At 37.5% G+C, this 22,509-nt stretch overlaps 1 long non-coding RNA gene and 1 other non-coding gene across 2 annotated transcripts in view; both read right to left on the reverse strand.

The window, feature by feature from the left end:
• LOC134810874 (uncharacterized) overlaps positions 1-22,509 on the reverse strand; it is a 143,557-nt gene that overhangs the window by 11,159 nt on the left and 109,889 nt on the right. The gene's annotated exons all lie outside the window — the stretch shown is intronic.
• Positions 5,237-5,367, reverse strand: LOC112204290 (small nucleolar RNA SNORA51). The gene has a single exon (XR_002937861.1). It is a non-coding gene; the product is annotated as a small nucleolar RNA SNORA51 (small nucleolar RNA).

Below are 22,509 nucleotides of genomic sequence, written 5' to 3' on the forward strand. Positions count from 1 at the left end.
TATATATATATATATATATTTTCCCTTTCTTTCTTTTATTTTTAGAGGCAGGATCTTACTCTGTCACCCAGGCTGGAGTACAGTGGCTAGGTCATGGCTCACTGCAATTTGGCCTTTTGGGCCCAAGCCATCCTCCCACCTCAGCCTTTCGAGAAGCTGAGACCACAGGTGTGCACCACCATGCCCAGCTATTTTTTTTTCATATTTTGTAGAGATGGGGGTTCTCCTTATGTTGCCCAAGCTGGTCGCGAACTCCTAGGTTCAAGGGATCCCACCTTGGCCTCCCAAAGTGCTGGAATTTCAGGCATGAGTCACTGCACCCGGCCTCCTTTTTCAACTAGACAACAAGTTTTAGGGGAAGTATTACTGTGTCCAGTTCATCTCTGAGGCTCCCACAATGCCCAGAACAACTTGAAAGTAACAAGTACTCAATAATTATTTGTTTAGTTGAGTTTAGTTAAAATAAATTCAAACAGCTTTCTCGTCACTACATGTTAACAAAATAATCATAACAAAGACATACATAATCACAATAAGCAATCGAGCCAGGATTTGAATACAGACAGTTTGCTATGCTTTAAACTCTTGGATTTCGTTGCCTTGACAGCAGTTAGAATATGTGTTGCAAACTTGTTGGTCCAGCTATGGAGCTTCGCTCTAATTGCAAAAACATAAAAAGTGTCCTGAAGAGACCTAACATTTTCTCCCTGACAGTGTGTGAGAGAAAAAAAAAAGTTTTTATTGAGACATTAGTTTCAAAGAGTAGGAACACATATAAGAGCATTCCTTTCATGAATTTATGGTAACCTTATCATCTATTTTCTAGTTTAATTCTTTCAGGATGTATAGATACAAACTTATAAACATGTAGACATAGTCAAACTCACTATTTGCTATCAGAGTGAGTGTTCCCAATTTGAAGACCTAGACAATTGCTCTGAAATCTACCCAACCTGGGCATAAATACAAGTTGTGCTTTTGGTCAAGCTTTGGGGAGGGAATCTGCCTTTCTAATCCTCAATTTCCTAATCTATAAGATAAGGATGCTATTAGGAGTGCAATGCATAACTTACGATAGGAAGATCCACAAGAGGCTCAAAGGTGGCAAGAATGTACTGTATTAAAAGCCAAAGATATAGGATTTGAAGTAAGCTTGGTTTGGTGATCAGATCCTTATTCTGGGCCTTTGGGCTTCAACAAGCAGGAGGAAGTAAGGTCATAGCAAAACATTGTTCAGTGTTGGGACTTGAAATCCATTAAGGGAGTGTGAAAATAATGTTAACTTCATTGGTCCCCAGGTAAAGTAACCACTTGTTCTAACTGGAAGCATTATGTTTATTCATTTATAGAATATGAGAAAGAACTGAGTGAACCAATGATGTAGCAAAGAATTTTCCATTTGCATTTTGGGATAGATCTGAACCTATTTTTAAGTAGTGTCTGGGGTTTTTCTGGAGGAAAGAAAGTAGAAAATCTCTTTTACATTGTCCTTTAATAGCAGGATCAAAATTTTCCTGAATTATCTGTGATTTTTCCTTATGTGCAGATGAGTTTACTGTTTTTACCATTTGGTATTTCCAGTCAACGTGCCGATCTCCACCATCATCTTGATCAAGAATCCCCTTCCAGCTCCACATCTCTCTGTTAAGAACACCTTAAGTAGGTCTTTTACTTTACAAACCAGTGTACAGTTTCTTTTCTAAAATATTTTGAGAATTTGAGGTTCTGGAAAGATCCAGAGACTACAAATGAGAAACAATAATACTCATTGCCAAGTGATCAGACACAAAGAATTGCACAGAAATTGAAAAATACCAACCAGCTTTGTGATGCTTCATGGGCTCCTCCAAGGCCAATGCACTAGCTCCCTGGCTGGCTGGAAGAATGTGGGCCTCCTGCTCCAGGAGGAGAATGATCTCAGACCCCATTCCACCAAACTTTCAGCAGGATAGTTTGCCCTTATTTTGATTTATGGGTATTTTCCAATAAAGGTAGGTCTAAGATTTCATTTATCAGTATAATTAAATAAACTTGGAAGAATATATTCAGAAAAATATTTTTCTCCCTTTTTTAGATGGCTCTGTCTAGCTTTGCTCTGCTTATCTTGAAACTACCTCAATACAACCAACAATTTCTGCCAGGGAAGTAGAAAAACCATGCACATAGTGTTGGCTAGTTGTGTGTGCTTTCTGGGTGGGAGAGAACAGTGTGGGATTAAAAGTCAGGCTCTGAGTTCTAACTTGGGTCTAAAAACAGGTTTTGCTACTGACCAGGCTTTGGGGAGTGAATCCATCTGGGTGATTCTTAATTTCCTCATTATAAGACAAGGATAGCAGGCTGGCATGGTGGCTCATGCCTGTAATCTCAGCACTTTGAGAGGCCAAGGCAGAAGGATTGCTTGATCCCAGGAGATCAAGGCTAGCCTCAACATGATAGCAAGACTCTGTCTCTACCAAAAAAATAAAAATAAAACTAGCTGGGCATGGTGGCATGAGCTTGTAATCCCAGCTACTCAGGAGGCCAAGGCAGGAGGATCACTTGAGCCCAGGAGCTTCAGGTTGCCGTGAGCTATGAGTGCACCACTGCACTCCAGCTTGGGCAATACAGTGACACCTTGTCTTCAAAAAAAAAAAAAAAAAAAGATATGGATGCTAAGGATCCTATTAAGAGTGCAATGCATACCTTATGGTAGGGAGACCCACAAAGGCAAATAATTCTAATATTTATTGAGCACTAATAGTAGGCACTGGTTTAAGCTCCTTAAATGTATTAACCCGGCCGGGCACAGTGGCTCACGCCTGTAATCCCAGCACTTTGGGAGGCTGAGGCGGATGGATCACGAGGTCAGGAGTTTGAGACCAGCCTGACCAACATGGTAAAACCTGTCTCTACTAAAAATACAAAGATTAGCTGGGCGTGGTGATGCGTGCCTGTAATCCCAGCTACTCAGGTGGCTGAGGCAGGAGAATCGTTTGAACCTGGGAGGCAGAGGTTGCAGTGAGCGGAGATCACGCCATTTCACTCCAGCCTGGGCAACAGGGCGAGACTCTGTCTCAAAAAAAAAAAGTATTATCCTGTTACTCCATGAGGTGGACTCTATTATTAATCTCAGTTCCTTGGAGAACTTGGGGCACAGAAGTGGTTTAGTCCCACAGCAGGTTAGTGCTGGCAGTAATTCTAGCCCTGGCTGCTTCTGCAGGTGCCTGCTTCTCCACTATGCAAAGCTGCTTTTTCACAAGCACGGCTGAAGTGACTCAGGGTGATTTCAGAGCACACAGCAACATGTGCATGTAGTATGCGGAGTGCTTCTGAGTGATGTGACAAGGCCCAAGAAGTCTAGCAGGATTGGTGACGGCTGAGGTTCATCACCTACCTGGGTTAGGGTGTTTGCATTTGGGAGTAAGTGTGATCAAGAGGCCAGCCAGAATTGGGCTCCTGCCACCGTGCTGAGACTGCTCTGCTCTGAGCTTTTCTTGAAAGCCTAAGGGTAGATCAACTTTCCCTTTCCTCTTTGTCTGATATTTTTGCGCCTCATCCCCCCACCATACTATCCATAAACATCAGCAGTCAAATAAATAAAAGAATACTTCTGAGGCTGCCATTTAAGATCCTGTGGGGCTGGGAGGCCTAATAAGCATGTCTAGAATACTAGACATTTTTTTTGGCCGACTTCATGTTTTAAGATGCTCCATAACCTCTCCTTTTTTTGTGAAGCCTTTCTTCACCTCTTTGCCCCAGATGTAGTGTTTGTTCTTCTTTTATGATGTCTTCCATATGCATCCTTCTCAACCAACCAGGAGTATATAATCTTCTTGAGAACAGGGATTCTTTTATTTTTCTTTTTTTTGAAACAGGGTCTCACTGTTATCCAGGATGAAGCACAGTGCCTTGCCTTAATCATAGCTCACTACAGACTTGAACTCCTGAGCTAAAGTGATCCTCCCACCTCAACCACCCAAGTAGCTGGAACTACAGATGTCCACCATGCCCGGCTAATTTCTTTATGTTTTAGAGAGATGGGGTCTCACTATGTTGCCCAGGCTGGTCTTGAACTTCTGGGCTTAAGGATCTTCCTGCCTCACCCTCCTAAAGTGTTGGGATTGCGGGGCATGAGCCATCACCACTGGCCTCAGAGAATAAGCATTTTGACTTTTGGATCACGGTATGACCTACAGCACACAGCTTATCATCTTAAAAGTAGAAGCTCATTATGAAATAGAAAAATGTGAAACATCTATAAATCAAACCATCCCATAAACCAAGTCAAGTCAAAATACAAATGACAGATTGGGAGAAAACCTTTGCAACTTATATAACAGTGTATTGTGATTCATAATATATAAACAATTTCTTTAAATTAAAAAAATTATTTAAAAAATGGATAAATGACAGTTATTTTACCACAGGTGAAATGCAAATAAATGAATAGTCAGTAACATGTGGAAAAATTCTAATACTCATTAGAAATTGAGAAAGTGTAAGTGAAATCACTGCCCTCCAAATTTTAAACATATAGGCAAAAACTTAAAAAAGATTTACTTCTAGAAAAGAAAAAAAGAAAAGAAAAAAAAAGAAAAGAAATAAGGAGGGAGGAAAAACATTTATGTATAATGGGTAGTTATGAAAGGGTGTGAAAGAGTTTGAAATCACATATTTTATGTGTAATTATGTGTAGTGTATTAGTCTGCTAGGGCTGCCATAACAAAGTACCATTGACTTAGTGACTTTAACAACATAAATGTATTTTCTCACAGCTCTGGAGACCAAAAGTCGGATATCAAGGTGTCTGCAGGGCTGGTTTCCTCTGAGGCCTCTCTCCTTGGCTGGTAGATGGCTTTCTTCTCTCTGTGTCTTCACATGGTCTTCCCTTTATGCCTGTGTCCTAATCTGTTCTTAGAAAGACATCACTTATATTGGATTAGGGCCCACACCAACAAACACATTTTAATTTCTGTATCCCTTTAAAGATCTTGTTTACAGATATGGTTATATTTTGAGGTAGTAGGGGTTAGAACTTCAACATACAAAGTTTGGGAAGACATAATTCAGCTCATAACATATAGGGGTATACATAGGTAAACACATACTTACTAAACAGGTAGGTGCATGTTACAGAAACAAACCAAGTAGGATAAACTCCAAATTGTTAGCAATGTTTACCTCTAGGGTTGGGATGGAATGGATAGAGAATATTTGATTCATTTTCCAATTGTAAAAGGTCTGGAACAATGGTCTTCCATATTTCCCTATTCACAATATAGACGAGGTGCAGGGTCCGGGGATGAAATGCATATGGGGTAAGGTTTATTTCCTTCTCGTTCTACACAGTCAGTATAAGAACACAGCTGTGTTAAATACCAGGAGGCTGTTCTGGTATTATTATTTGTTCCTTGTTCCTTTTTGAGCTTTTCAGGATTTTCAAATGATAATAACAATAATAAAGATAATAGAAATATCGTGTACAGAAACAATATCATCATCAGAGGCACACACTGCCCAGACGCTAGCCAATACTACTCCTACTCTTGGGCAAACAGGAAAGCCACATTTCCCAGCCTTCCTTGTAGTTAGTTAGATTGGATGATTTGACTGAATTTTGACCAAAGTAACATAGGTGGAAGAAAATAAGCCACTTCAAGTCTTGGCCTTAAAACATCTCTTGTTATCTTCCTTAGTTTGCTCCCTATCTTCTTGACAGCTTATTGAATCAGAGTATCTAGTGAGGGAACTCTGAGCCCATTCTCTGAGGTGACAGAGGCATATGGTAGAAGAAGCTGGAGTTCCTGAGTCACCACATGGAGTAGATCCAAGATAGCCTGATTTATATCTGACTTTGCGTTAAGTCACTGTGTTTTATGGTTATCTGTTCCAGCAACTAACATTAATTACTATGACAAATATATGACCAATACTAGCTCTTTTCTATAAGGTAAATATCATCCATTAAAATGAAATATGTACACACGCTTCCAACTAGAAATTACCCTTCTAGGAAACAAAGCTTTACAATTAAAACCATGAGTACACAAACATGTGCTTGTAATGATATGCTTGCAATAGGAAAAAAAAGTGAACTATATTTTCATCCATAGGTAAATGGTTCAACAAATTATGGCATCATGATTTATTAAACCCTATGCAGCCATCAAAAAGAAAAATCTAGCTGTATGTACTAACTGGAAAGATACTGATCACATCAAGTTATTTTCACAACAAACCTGGAGGTAAATATCTATAGCATCATTTGTTTTTATAAAAGTTAGATGTATAAATGTGAATAAACTTAAGAAAAATTAGGGAGAGTAATGTACACAACTTTATTTTAAATAATAACATTAGGTAGATGGATTTCAAAAATAGCTCCAATTCTTCACCTCTTTTTATTTATGTTCCTTGCAATACAACTTTGCAATTTCTTCTAGCAAGAAGTAGAGTCTGTTCTCCTATTTCTTAAGTCTAGATTCATATTGGCACTTGCTTTTGACAATAGAAAATGATGGAAACTATGCTAGTTTTAAGCCTAGAACTCAAGAGGCCTAGGCTCTTGAGTTCTAGGCTTAAAACTAAGCTAACTAAATTAACTATTCTCTGTTTTTGAGCCATGCCACCACTATGAGAGCAAGCATATGCTAGCATAATGGAAGAGACCAGCCAAGTTCAGCAAAGTTGTCTATGGATACACAAGCAACCCCAGCTGAGATCAGAAGGGCTGCCATCCTGCAGACCATTCCTACCTTCCATCCTTCTCTGTCTTCTTCCCTCCTTCCTTCCCTCCTTCCTTTTTGGCTTTTTCCTCCCACTCTTTCAGTAAATCTAAGACTTAGCGGTGTAGGGTACTCTAATAGACCATCACATCTACCATATTAGGCCTGTAGTGATTGAGATTAAGAAAGACACTTTTAGCTCTGGCAACCTACATAGTAAATGGAGCCTTCATACAGCCAGTGCACTGGGAGGGTAGTGCAAAAATTATCATTACAGAACAAAATTATTCCCTTAATAAAACTGTTTCTTAATATATAGTCTGCTTTAATTCCTGCATTAAATGTTACCTACTTCTATTTTTTAAGTGGAAATATATGTATGTATGTATGTATGTGTGTATACAAACCCCCTCACAACACCCCTATATTTTATATTGTATTTTATATATACATATATAGTACATATATAATGTTCATACATAAAATATGTATTATATTCTTATATAATATATAGTATATATTATATATGTCTATATACACTTACATTTTGATATATTATATATTTATGTTTTACATTATGTTATGTATACTTATATTTTCTTATTTTTTATATACTTCTATATTATACAAACTTATATTTTTACATGATATGTTTACATTATACATAAAATCATGTAATGTAAATGTATGTATATTATTAGGATGGTAAAAATGTAATTGTGGTTTCTGCCATTAGTTTTAATGTCAAAAAAACTGCAATTACTTTTACATCAACTGAATACATCTATAAATTTATATATACTACATAATATTAAAATATAAATATATACTATATAACATAAATATATATATTCTTTCCTATTAGCCCTCTGATACTGGTTACTCAGACAAATGAGATGTGTACATATGTTTTTATCCTTGCCTGCAGCATACAGGCCCTCTGTCTGTGGAAGTAAAGGGAATGAAGAAGCATAAAGCTGTTTATCTAGGGTTTGAAGGGCCATCCTGGTGGGGGTATCACCCAATTTCATTGAGATGGCCACATTTTCCCATGAGCGGCCTTTGCTAGGATGAGAAATTCTCATGAATAATTACGACAGTGCAACAGGAAGACGAATGGCTGTTCCAAGGGAGGCATCACACATGAAGACTTTTTTAAGAACGCATCATATGAATGTTATAAATAAAACTAAGAGAAAAGCTGACGATTTTATCAGTTGTATTAAATTGTAATAGTTCATTAAATAATATCCCAGAATTGCTTTAGGTGCCAATTAGCTGATCCCCTCCCAACAACAATGGAAACAAGACTGCTGTTGAGCAAGACGTAGGCATAGCAAATAGTAAGTGCTGAATGGTTCCAAAACAGCCCTGGGGTGGAAGAACACTATTAACTGTAAAATAGCCAAATTAAAAATCATTGAAAGTTAGATTTCAATATGGTATTTTCCTTTTCAAGAGAAAGCATGAAATTACATTAAGGCTCATGTTGATTATTCAAAACAGTGAAATAAGGATCTCTTCTTTTGTACAGCAGTGTGTTTGCTGAGTAGAAGCCTTCATTTTCCGCTACATTTCTCTGCCTCAGTACATAATTGTTGCCTTGTATGCCAGTTATTCCACACGTATTGAAGTACACCAAGGTGGTGAGCTAATCCTTCGGTTTAATGCAGTATTATGCTTAGAGTAAGATTCACAAATATTTTGAGTGAAGAAATGAATAAAGCTCCAAATTGGATGATTAAAATCACCTTGTATTCTTACAAGGGAATTGGTTAAACATAAAACACACTCAGTTAATGTTCAACTTCATGGGTAATCAGGAAATGCACATTAAATCATCTATGATACATCACTTTTCACCTAACACACACTGCAGTGAATTGTAAATTGCTACAACCTTTCTAGAAAGCAATTTGGCAAAATATATCAAGAGCTCAAAAGAGTTCATACCCTTTGTCAGGATAATAACACATCCAAGAATCTATTCTAAGGAAATAATCAGCGACACAAAGATTTTTGTACATCTTCTTGTAGCTGTAGCACTATTTATAATTGTAAAAATATTACGATTTTGAAACAATGTCTGAAAATAGAATTGTTGCATTTCTATGATTAAAGGGCTATGATTAAATGCTGTGACACCAATAATAATCACATATTTGAAGAACATTTAATCACCTGCAGAAAGGTTCAAGTTCAGTTTTGTATTCTGGTTGTGTGTATGTGAGAGAGAGAGAGAGAAAAAGAGAAATGCTTAGAAAACTCCTCCTGGTATAGAAAAAAAAAGGAAGCTGTATAAAATATATAACCAGAAATATTTGTAATGCATGATGGAGCTTCTGACAAGGAAAAAGAAAACCTTAGAAGTCTAAAAGGGCAAGAAAAGCAGAAATTATGCAGCAAGTAGGCACAGGGGTTAGTATTTTACCTGGGGGATGCCTTGAATGGGTTTAATAAGTCCTGCGTAGGGGATAGGAAATAAACCATGGTGCTGTTAGGGCTAAAAATCAAATCAGAGACCCTCATAGAAAGAGTGGAAGTGCTACAGGGCAACACCTACCGTAGGTAGTAGATAGAGAAAACACTTCAGAGAGAGATGGTACAGTTTATGTTTATCTTATGTTGAGTTTGAGTAAAGAAGAAGAAAACTGGAAGAAAAAAACTCTTTTCCCAGGTGAAGGTATAAACTTTGCTTACGCTTATCTGGAGTTGAGGCCTGTGTTTATGTTACATGTAAATGAGTCTCCAAATTCCCAAGATAGAAATGTAGTTGAAGTGTTATAGGTTGGTAATGCCCTTAAAGCCCAATGTTTTATTTGCTGTCTCTTCAGTCTGTCCTGAGGGAGGGTTTCCCAACCTAGGGTTATGAAGACGGCTGAACACACCACACTCCACCCTGGACAGAAGAGATCGATAGCAGTTTATTAATCACACACACGCACAGCCTGGGGGAGGAAGACCTCGTGCCATGCAGGGTCACAAGGGGGTTGTCCTTGCAGAGTGAACACAGAGTGGCTACGGGAGGCAGTCTTTGTAGTATTAAGAGGATGAGGTGACCCCTGCTTCATGTGAGAGATTGTGGTTGGTTGGTTTGAATCATTCCGCAGACTGGCAGGAAACTGAAGTCTGCCATTCAGGGGTAAGCAGGCCTTGTGCTTGGTCTCTATGATAAGTACAGTTTTTTTTTTTTTTTTTTTTTTTTTTTTTTTTTTTTTTTTTTTTGGCTAGGGGACCTTATCCATAGGAGTAGAATTGGGAAGGGAGTGTTACAGTTTGGCCATTTGTGGTCCTCCAAGTTTCAGGTGACAAGGCAGCACGTAATACAGAATCTTAATTTCAGGTCTTAGAGCAGGATCTGGAACTCCCGGGCCGCGGACCGGTACCCTTCTGTCGGCTGGTTAGGAACCTGCTGCACAACAGGAGGTGAGCAGCGGCCAGCCAGCATTACTGCCTGGGCTCCTCCTCTTGTCACATCAGCGGTGGCCTTCAGATAGGAGCATGATAGATAGGAGCGTGACTCTGATAGGAGCGTGAACCCTGTTGTGCATGCGAGGGATCTAGGTTGCACGCTTTTTATGAGAATCTAATGCCTGATGATCTGAGGTGGAACAGTTTCATCCTGAAACCACCCCCGCGTCCCCCAAACCCACCAGCCACCAACTTCATGGAAAAAGGTTGGAGACTGCTGCCTTACACCACATTCAGAAGAAGCAAGAGCAAAACCCCTCTGAAGAGATGCATTTCAAAAGTACCCTCAAGGAATTCCCACAGCTGAAATTCTAAGAAACATCTCCAAACATATTAAAAACCAAGCTGCCTGAGTGAGTCACACTAAGCATAAAACTACAGAATCAGATCTTTAATCACTAGTTGTTAGAATTATTGGATAAAAATATTGAAAAATATGTTTAAGATATCTTTTTTAAAAGATAATATTAAAAGCATGACCAAAAAAATGAGACTACAAAAATTGACTGGAAAGATTTGATTTAAAAATAGAGATGAAATTTGAGACTATGAATGAAATTAGAGACTAATAGACTGGTTAAACAGTGAATTTAAAGCAGTTGTAAAAAGAAGTAGCAACCTGGAAGAGCCATCTGAAAAAATGGGAGGTTAAGAGACTTACAAGACAGAAGGAGACACTCCAGTAAAATAAACTGTCAATCCTGAATTATCTTTCAAGATAATCCTGAATTATCTTTTAAGAATGAAGTTTTTTTTAAAAAGACATTTTAGGCCAATAAAAATGAAAAGGTTTTATTGCTAACAAGAATAAACCAGAAAGAAAAATCATATATTTCAGGTAGAAGGAAAATGATCTCAGAAGGATGATGAGATAAAAGGAGGTATTTTCCTGAATTAACAGAGCAAACATATAGGATGAGGAAAGAAGCCACAAAATACTTAATACATCTAAAATAACTCCATGAAAAATTTTTTAAAAATACAAATATTTATCCAGAAACTGTCATACTTTAAACAAAAACAAAGTGATAGGCAATAAAGTAAACTGTGATAAAGTAGAACACCTGAAACGTAAGGACGAAGAAGGATGAAAAATATGTAGCAGGAATGTCCAACAGTACCAAGAAACTGTTGATCTGCTCTCAGCTCGATCTGTTCTTCACTTTTTCCCTCTGCTCTGCTATTTATTACATAAATTGTTACAGGAATTGGCTTATGTGACTATGGAGGGCAAGAAGTCCCATCATCTGCCTTCTGCAAGTTGAAGTACCAGGAAACTGCCTGGTGTAATTCAGCTGGAAGCCGAAGGCCTGCGAATGGTGGTGGGGGCAGGGTGGTGGCAGTGATGGGCCTCAGGTATAAGTCCCAGAGTCTGAAGATCCGAGAACTGGGAGCTTCCATGTTCCAGGGCAGGAGATGATGGGTGTTCCAACTCAAGAAGGGAGAGAGAATTTACCCTTCTTTCACATTTTTGTTCTATTCTGACCTTTAATGGATTGGATGATGCCCACCTACATTGATGAGAGTACATTGTCTATACTCAGTCTACTGAGGCAAATACTATTCTCCTCTGGAAACACTCTCACAGACCCTCCCAGAAATAATGTTTTACTAGCTTCCTAGGTATCCCTTAACCCAGTGAAATTGACATGTAAAAGAAATCATCACAACTGTCCATTTAAATCACTGTGGAATGAATTGAAATTTGAAAATTTTGTTTGCTACCTAAATTTTTGTAAATGTTCTATGTACTTTTGAAAACAAAATATAATCATGTGCTGCATAACACTGTTTAGGTCAACTATGGATGACATATACAATGGTGGTCCCATGAGATTATGATACTGTATCTTTACTGTACTTTTCTGTTTAAATATGTTTATATACACAAATACTTATGATCATGTTACAATTGCCTGCAGTATTCAGTACAGTAACATGCTATGCAGGTTTGTAGCTATGTGTATAGGCTATGTGCTGCTAGCTGCAAACCTGTATGAGGTTAGCAGAGTATAAAATTCAATACAGACATAAATTACAAAGCCAAATTCTGTCTGCACTGTTTAACTTTTTGATCTAACAAAGGTCAAGAGAAGCATGTTAAAGTCTCCCACAAAATTTGGTTTTCTAGTTTCTTTTTCTAAGACAAGAGTCTTAAATACCATGACAGTATGTTATTCAGTATACAGTATATCTTGTGTATAATTGTTACACATTATTTGATACTTATATACCTCTTGCTGCTTTGATAATTTTAGTTGTGAATTATAATTTGTCTGAAATTAATAATGTCATTAGCTTTCTTTTATGTTTACATATACCTTATTCTCTTTATATCATTTGTCTAAGGCATATCTCTGATAAGCATCATAGACTAATTTTTTGTCTTTTTTTTGAGCTAAGGTATCACTCTGTTGCCCAGGATGAAGTGGAGTGGCATATGTCATCATATTTGTTGATTCATTCATCCATGGATGGACATTGGGGTTGTTTCCACATTTAGGTTAATGTGACTGGTGCTGCTGTGAACATGTGTGCACAAGTACTAGTTTGAGGCCCTGTTTCAATTCTTTTGGGCCTATACTTAGGAGTATAATTGGAAGTCATATGGTAATTCTATTTAACGTTTTGAGGAACTGCCAAACTGTTTTCCACAGTGGCAGTGCCAATTTACATTACCAGCAGCAATACACAAGGGTTCCAATTTCTCTAGCTCTTCACCAACACTTATTTTCCATTAAAAAAATAAAAAAGACACCTAGTGGGTGTGAAATATTACCTCACTGTGGCTTTGATTTGCAATCCTTAAAGACTAATGATGTTGAATATCTTTGTATATGCTTATTGGCCATTTGTATATCTTCTTTGGGGAAATGTCTATCTGAGTCTATCGCACAATTTTAAAATTGGATTGTTTTCCTATTTGTTATTGAGTTGTAAGAATTCTTTATAAATTCTGGATACTAGACCCTTGGCAGATTTAAGACACAATTTTTTTTTCCCATTTTGTAGTATGTCTTTTAACTTTCTTCATAATGTCTTTTGATAAGCAAAAGTTTTAAGCTTTGATGATGTTCGCTTTATTTTATTTTTTGGTTGTGTGTGTGTCAACTCCAGCTAGCCTCATTTTTAAACCCTAGAAATGATGCTGTGACTCTGTCTTTTGAACTTAATACGCTAGTGGCAGTAATTTTTCTTTGAGCTAAGTGATCTGTGCATTGAGTTAAAGATAATGGAATTTGTGATTCCCTTTGATGGAAACAGTCACTTCCTTTTGGTGACAAACCTGAAAACAGATGTTCCACTGTACAGTTTAATGGCTCTTTCTAGTTAACGTATTATGCATTCCCCTGGAAGCAATGAGTTAGAAATTACTCTTTTCTCAGTTCATTGTCACTATCACCTATGCTTTACTCTGCAGACATATACACAATGTTCTATGGGATGTCAAAGAAGAAATACATTATTCTGCCTAGGAAAATGAATTAAAATTTTAATTCATTTTGTAATAAAATGAATTAAAATTTTAAGGTTGCCGGGCATGGTGGCTCATGCCTGTAATCCCAGCACTTTGGGAGGCCAAGGCGGGCAGATCACGAGGTCAAGAGATCGAGAACATCCTGGCCAACATGGTGAAACCCCATCTCTACTAAAAATACAAAAATTAGCTGGGCGTGGTGGCAGTCGCCTGTAGTCCCAGCTGCTCAGCAGGCTGAGGCAGGAGAATCACTTGAACCCGGGAGGTGGAGGTTGCAGTGAGCCGAGATTGTGCCACTGTACTCCAGCCTGGTGACAGAGTGAGACTCTGTCTCCAAACAAAACAAAACAAACCTAAAACAAAATTTAAGGTAAAAAATATTTGGCAATGTCAACAAACTTTGGAAGGTCATCTTATTTGAGTGCGTACTTGAGTGAAGCAATGAAAGTTTTCCTCTTTGATGTGTATGATTCTTTTCAACTTTGTTCTTCTGGAATGATAGATGATTCACACCCAATTTGGATGAGAATGAGTGCAGTAACATTCATTTCACTCATTCAACAAACAGATACTGAGGGCCTACATGTCCCAGACTCTGCTCCAAGTGCTGGGGATGCAACAGTGACCACCACAGACAGAGTCCTTTCTGTTACAGAGCTTGCATTATAGTCAGGAAGACACACAGTAATCAACTAACAATGACACACAGTAATTTCAGATAATGACAAGTAAGGAAAATGGAACTTGAAAATGTGATATGAGAGGGGACACACATTTTAATAATGTGGTCAAAGAAGCCCTCTGTGAAGAGGTGATATTTGAGCTGAGGTTTGGTTAATGAAAAAAAGCTAGCCATGTAAGAATCTGAGAGAAAGGGATGTGATTTGGGAATGAGCTAAGGAAGTTTAAAGTAAAGCAAGGAAAGTGTGCTGAAGTTGGCTGTGCAGGTGGGAGATTGTGGGCAGATGAGGCTGGTTAGGTGGGCAGGGGCTAGAACTCCTAGAGCTTTGTGGCCCATGGTGAAGAGCTACAGCAGCATGGCTCCTCCTCCATCGGCAGCAGTTGGAAGTGGAGCTGGGGATTGTGGTGGCCCAGCAAATGGTCTGAGGACAGCTCTGAAGGGGCACCTGCAGCTGAGATAGGAGGTGGCAGCAGCCATCATCAGGCACTCATGGGGAAGGGAGATGCCAGCAGCCCCCGTCCTCCTGAGTGTGCCTGTCTGCCAGGAGGCAAGAGTTCTACGCAGATTCTTAGGGCAGTCCAGCCGGGGTCAGATTGGAGTCAAAGCCCTTTGTGAACTTCGTCACTTAATGTTGAATATGATTTTTCTCTTGTATATTGACATATTTTCTGTTCTAGAATATATACTTTTGAAGGCAGGACTTTGCTTCATTCAGAGCTGTATCGTCAATGCCTGGAATTGTACCTGATTTAATATTTCAATAAATAAATATCAATAAATCTGTATCAAATTAATGAATAAAAGAATAATATAGAAAGGGTCCCTGATTTTTCCTATTAGTAACGTGGACTGGGACTACAAGAGTTAACATCACTTTTGAAATGGAGATCCTTCTTTAATTTAGCTACATGGTTCCAGATTGCCAATATGTACACAAAACACAGCCAAATGTTTCTTTCTAACCAGTCATATCTTATCAGTGTCAGTTGAACAAAAAGCCTCTTTGTTGAGATATTTTTCAAGAGAATTTTCTTTTAGTGATAGTGAAAATCTGAAAAAAAACAACCTCAAGACATTTGTTTGTGTGTGTGTGTGTTGAAATGTATCAAAGTCTAAGTTTTTGCTTTAGTATAATTATTAATTAAAACTTCCAACTGAGGAAGTCATTTTCCTCCTGTTAAGCATGATTGAATTAGCAAATGTAAGGAAAGCACTTAAAACATAATAAGAATGTCATTTGGTTGTTTATTAAGCTTTTGGCTCTGATATGCAGCCCAGAGAAGTCGTTCTCTATCTTCATGGACAAAAGAACTGAAACTGACAGAACTGGTGATGCATGAAAAAGTCTGTGTCATGCTTTGGTGAAAGCCAGTAACTACATCCAATTTTAGTACTTTTAGGGGTAGGAGATGATCATTTTCAAGAATAGCTATAAATACTCAGCTCTCTGTTGTCTTAGGCTATATGCCTGCATGTGACATCCAAGGAAGTCAAGATAAGGATAAGTAAGATCTTCACTCTTGATCTAAATGACAGAAGAGTTACACGTCTGAACCACTAAGAAACACTTATATTGTTGTTCAGTAAGATAACGCTTGTACATTTTTAGCATTTCTGCCTTTAGCCAGATCACTTACAAAATCATATGCTGTCAAAAACAAAAATGAAAATTCCATTAATGACTGCCATTTGAAAGGTTTGTAGTATTATTTTCAGCACTAATATTAACTGGAAGTCTGCTCAGAAAAGCATGTATTTTTGATACATTTCAAAAATGTACATTTTTATTTATTCTTTTAATATATGCATTCATGTCATACAAGTAAATATTAAATGAACCTTAGTTGAAAATGATACAAAAACAAACAAACTTTTAGATATGAAAAACACTTTCATGATTGTGATGCTGGTCTTATTATATAAAGTGCTTGCTAAGAATAAAAATGAAAATCAAACCAATTGTGGAAAAGCAGATGTTTTGAAAAAATGTATAAACTTGGTAAAAACAAAAATTTTAACTTAGATTGGGTGCTGAAATTAACACAGAAGTGAAATGTTCTTTCAAATATTTTAGAATGTTTTCTAATAATAAATGTGGTCCCTATTACACAGCCTCTCTTTCAGCATTGTATCAGTATGGCTCATGATGAAGTCAAGAAAATACATAATAATCGCAGGCAAGAAAAAAGTGAAAGCACTCACTATATTGTTAGTAAGTCTATACTGAGAAAAATTTTAGTGGTGGAATTCCTTATTTTAAATTTTAATGTTGGGGGGAAAGGTTACTACTTACCGAAATGTATTTGAATCTGTCTAATTCTATTTCCATGACCAAAAGCCTCATCCAAGCCATTCCCACCTCGATGGCAATAGCCCCCTCGCTCAGCTCTTTCTCACTTTTGTCTCTCCACCATCCTTTCTCGAAGAGCAACCATAGTGGATCTTTTCAAAACATGGTTCAGAACAAGTCATTCTCCTATTTAAAACTCCCCAGAATGTCCCCTTTACAGGAGACAGACTGAAATCCCTGCCCCTGGCTTCACCTGATGAGGCCCTTGTTGAGCTTTCTTCCTACTACTGTCTTTCCACTCGCTAGATTCCAGTCACATTTCTCTATTTTAATTCTCAAACACACTAAACTCTTCCATGCCTCAGGGCCTTTGCACTAGCCGTCACCAAGTCTTCTCAGGGCCCCCTCTTTCTCGTCATCCAGCTCTTAGCTTAATTATCAACCCTGTAGAGGTTTTCCCTGATCACTCCAACTTACATCACTCCATGGTCATTCTACCACAGCGCTCTGAGATATTTTCATCACAGCCATGTTGCTAACTGACTTGTTCTTAACCTTTCTCGTTTACTGTGTGATACACATACATACAAGAATAGGAGTTCTATCAGTGTGAGAACAATGTCCCTTATGAATCTTTCAATGGCTGCACAATCTGTAGTGATAGCTTCTATTTTATTCCTGATATTAAGATTTGTGCCTTCTCTGTTTTTAGACTTGTCAGTCATGCTAGAGATTTTGATTAATTTTTTTAAGGCCAGATTTTTATTTCATTAATTTTCTCTATTGTGCCCTTAGATTCAATTGCATTGATTTTTGCTCTTATATGTATTATTTCCTCCCTTCTGCTTGCGTTGGGTTTATTTTGCTCTTTTTCTAGTATCTTAGTAGGAACCTGGGTATTAATTTGAGACCTTTTCTTTTTTGGAATGTAAATATTTACTGCTCTAAATTTGCCTCCCAGCATCACTTAAGTTTCATCCCACATATTTTGATAATTTTGTGTTCATTTTCATTACTATGTATTTTTAAATTTCTTTTGAGACTTCCTCTTTGGACATAGAGTATTTGGAAGTGTGTCTTTAATTTCTACGTTGATATAGTTTGGGTATTGGTCTCCTCCAAATCTCATGTTGAAATATGATACCTGGCTAGGCATGGTGACACATGCCTGTAATTCCAGCACTTTGGGATGCCGAGGGGATAGGTCACTTGAGCCCAGGAGTTTGAGATCAGCCTGGGCAACATAGCAAGACCATATTTCTACAAAAAACACAAAAACTAGCCAGGCATAGTGGCATGTGCCTGTAGTCCCAGCTACTCAGGAGGTCGAGGCTGCAGTGAGCCATGATCATGCCACTGCACTCCAGCCTGGGCAACAGAGCAAGATCCTGTATCCAAAAAAAAAAAAAAAAAGACATTTGATCCCTAATGTTGACAGTGGGGCTAATTGGGAGTCGTTTGGGTCATGCTGGTGGAACCCACATGAATGGCTTGATGCTGTCCTCATGAGTGAGCTGTCACATCTATTAAATTTCTTGAACATTAACCATTAAAAAGAGCCTGGTACCTCCCTCCCCTCTCTGTTCCTTCCTCTTTCATCCTGTGATACCTGCTCCTCTCTGCTCGCCTTTGCCTTATGCCATGAGTGGAAGCTTCCTGAGGCTTCACCAGAAGCAGGTGCTGGTGGCATGCTTCCTGTACAGCCTGCAGAACCATGAGCCAAATAAACCTCTTTTCTTTATGAATTACTCAGCCTCAGGTATTCCTTATAGCAACACAAATGGACTAAGACACATGTGTGTAGACATTTTTCTGTTGTCTTTCTAGTTATTGCTTTCTAGTTCCATCCTACCATGATCCGAGTACATACGCTGTATAATTTCAATATTTATTTATTTACTTATTTATTTTAGAGATGGGATCTGGTTGTTTTGTCCAGGCTGCTCTTTAACTCTTGGGCTCAAGCAATGCTCCCACGTCAGCCTCCTGAGTAGCTTGGATTGCAGGTGCATTCCACGGTGTCTGGCTGTATTTACCTTTATTGAGGTTCATTTTATGGTCCAGAATATGTTATCTTGGTGAATGTTTCATGGGCTTTTGAAAAAAAAGTGCACTCTGTTATTATTGTTTGCAGTGTTCTATATGTTTCAACTAGTTGCTGTTGGTTGATTGCATTGTTCATGTTTTTTGTATCCTTGCTAATTTTCGTCTGGTAGTTCTATCAGTAGCTCAGTGGGATAGAAAGTCCCCAACTGTAATTGTTGGTTTGTCTCTTTCTCTTTTCAGTTCTATTTGTTTTTGCTTCACGTATTTTGAGGCTCTGTTGTTGAATGTGTACATATTATGTTTTCCTGGTGGACTGATTCTTTTATCATTGCGCAATGTTCCTCTGTCTCTGGTAATTTTCTTTGTTCTGAATTCTGCTTTATCAGCTATTAAATAGTCACTCCTGGTTTTTTTGATAACAGCTTTATTGAGATATAATTTACATATCATACAATTAACTAAAATTAACTCAAAATGTATAATTCAATAGTTTTTAGTATTATATTCATAGTGTTGTGCAACTATTATCACTATCAAGTTTAGAACATTCTCATTGCTCTAAAAGGAAATTCTATATTCTTTAGCTTTTAACCCCAATTCCTTCTTTCTCTTCCCTAGTCCACCCCAGCCACTAACCTACTTTCTGTCTCTATAGATTTGTCTTCTGGACATTTCATATAAATGGAATAATAGAATATATAGTCTTTTGTGACTAGTTTCCTTCACTTAGCACAATGTTTTCAAGGTTTATCCATGTTGTAGCATGGTATGATTTATATTCATGACTGAATATTATTCCATTGTATGGATATACCATATTTTGTTTATTCATTCATCAGTTGATGGGCATTTGTGGTGTTTCTGTCATTTGGCTATTATGAATAACATGCCTATGTACATTCATACACAAGTTGTGTGAACATGTGTTTTCATTCTCTTGGGTATGTATCTGGGAATAGAATTGTTGTGTCAAAGGGAAATGTTATATTTAATATTTTGGGGAACTGCCAGAATATTTTCCAAAGCACCTGCAACATTTTACATTCACACTAGCATTAGCTACCTTTCAGCTGATGAGAGTGCAACCCTTAAACTACATACTGGAGATGGTGGAGATGCAACATGAAACAGGGTGGATTGGACCACCCATCCTCCACCCCTCATATACCCACATTGAAATACACCAAGGCTGTTATTTTCAGCCATTAGCAGACTCAGAATAATAGATGGTTTATTGTTTATCCAGATGCTCCCATAATTATTATGTCTCTGGGCATATAATCTATGGTTCTGAAGAGTACCGAATGACCATGATTCACATCTCTTATACTTTTGATAACTCTTACATGAGTTAAAGCCATAAATATTTATTTATTCTTAATTTTATGTGGGATTAACCCCCAAATTCCATATAGGAAGGGGGCATTTTCTACGTTGTTTTCACCTTGTAAATAGTACAGAAAATGTCATAAACAACATTTGTGTTCATTAATTTTACCCTGACTTCTCTGTAGATGCCAAGACTCAATTTCTTCTTTCTTTTTCTTTCTTTTTCTTTCTTTTTTCTTTCTTTTCTTTCTTTCTTTCTTTCTCTTTCTTTTTCTTTCTTTCTTTCTTTCTTCTTTCTTCTTTCTCTTTCTCTCTCTCTCTCTTTTTCCTTCCTTCCTTCCTTCCTTCTTTCCTTCCTTTCTTTCTTTCTCTCTCTCTCTTTCTTTCTTTTTATATATATATGTATATTTTTATTATACTTTAAGTTCTAGGGTACATGTGCACAATGTACAGGTTTGTCACATATCTCTCTCTTTCTTTCTCTCTCCCTCCCTCTTTCTTTCTTTCTTTTTGTTTTTAATTAAGATTTTATTTTTTTTAGAGCACTTTTAGGTTCACAGCAAAATTGAAAGGAAGGTATAGAGATTTCCCATACATCCCCTGCCATGACATGTGCATAGTCTCTCCCATTAAGAACATCCTCACCAGAGTGGCACATTTGTTATCACTGATGAGCCTACATTGACACGTCGTTACCCCAAGTCCATAGTTCACATTAGGGTTCACTTTTGGTGTATTTTCTGTGGGTTTGGAAAAATGTATAATGACATATATCCACTGTTATAGTATCATACAGAATATTTTCACTGCTATAGTATCATACAGAATATTGTCACTGCTCTAAAAATCCTCTGTGCTCTGCCTATATTTCCCTTTCTGCCCTCCAACCCCTAGAAGCCACCGATCTTTTTATAGTTTTGCCATTTTCAGAATGTCATATAGTTGGAATCACATAGTATGTAGCCTTTTCAGTTTGGCTTCTTTCACACTAATCATATGCATTTTTGGCTCCTCCAGGTCTTTTCATGGCTTGATAGCTCACCTTTTAGTGCTGAATAATATTCCACTGTCTGATGTGTCAGAGATTATCTGTTTACCTACTGAAGGACAACCTGGTTGCTTCCAAGTTTTGGCAATTACGACTAAAGCTTCTATAAACATCCATGGGCAGGTTTTTGTGTGGATATATCTTTAACTCCTTTGAGTAAATGCCAAGGAGCACAATTGCTGAATTGTATGATAAAAGTATATTTAGTTTTATAAAAAACCTCCGAACTGTCTTCCAAAGTGGCTGTACCATTTTGCATTCCATTATCAGTGAATTGGAGTTTTTGTTGCTTTCCATCCTCACCAGCATTTGGTGTTGTCAGTGTTCTGGATTTTGGCTGTTCTAATAGGTGTGTAGTGCTATTTCATTGTTTTTTTTAAATTTGATTTGCATTTCTCCAATGACATATGATGTGCAGCATCTTTTCATATGCTTATTTACCATCTGTACCTCTTCTTTGGTGAGGTGTCTATTAAGAATTGTGCCCATTTTTTGATTGAGTTGTTTGTTTTTTATTGTTGAGTTTTAAGTGTTCTTTTTATATTTTGGATAATAGTCTTTAATCAGATATGTCTTTTGTAAGTATATTATCCCAGTCTGTTGCTTGTCTTTTTATTCTCTTGACAGTGTCTTTTGCAGAGCAGAAAATTTTAATTTTAATGAAGGGCAACTTATCAATTTTTAAAAATATAGATTGTGTTTTTAGTGTTTTATCTAAAGATCCATCATCAACCAAAGGTCATTTAGATCCTCCCCTATGGTATCTTTTAGGAGTTTTATAGTTTTGCATTTTACATTTAGATCTGTGATCCATTTTGAGTAAATTTTTGCGAAAGGTATAAGGTCTGTGTCTAGATTCTTCTTTTTGTGTGTGAATTTCCAGCTGTGCCAGCAGTATCTGTTGGAATACTATATTTGCTCCATAGTATTGCCCTTGCTATTGTTCTGTCAAAGATAAGTTGACAATATTTCTGTGGGTCTATTTCTGGGCTTCCTCTTCTGTTCCATTCATCTATTTGCCTGTTTTGTTGCCAATACTACACAGTCTTGAGTACTGTAGCTTTATAATAAGTCTTAAATTCAGATATTGTCAGTCCTCTCACTTTGTTCTTCTCCTTCAATATTGTGCTGGTTATTTTGGGCTTCTTAACACCTGAAAAAGATGCCTGGAAACCAATGTTCAGATGGCATTTTTAGTCCTTTAGGAATGTCTTATGCACTAGACCACCCAACGGAGCCACTCTCATCAAGAGTATCAAGGACCTCCATGTTGCTAAATTCAGTGGTCAGTTGGTCAGTTCTCTTTCCTTTGATTTCACCTTCCATATCGGCATACTTTCTTCATGTAGCTTTAAGGCCGTCATCCTCGTTAGGTTTTCCTTCTATGTCACTTAACTGGCCTCCCTAATTGTATTTTTGTGTTTCTACAGTCTAGTCTCAATATATTAGGGAAATTATTTT

This window comes from Pan troglodytes, chromosome 7 (genome assembly GCF_028858775.2).
Source record: "Pan troglodytes isolate AG18354 chromosome 7, NHGRI_mPanTro3-v2.0_pri, whole genome shotgun sequence".
Taxonomy (NCBI): Eukaryota; Metazoa; Chordata; class Mammalia; order Primates; family Hominidae; genus Pan; species Pan troglodytes.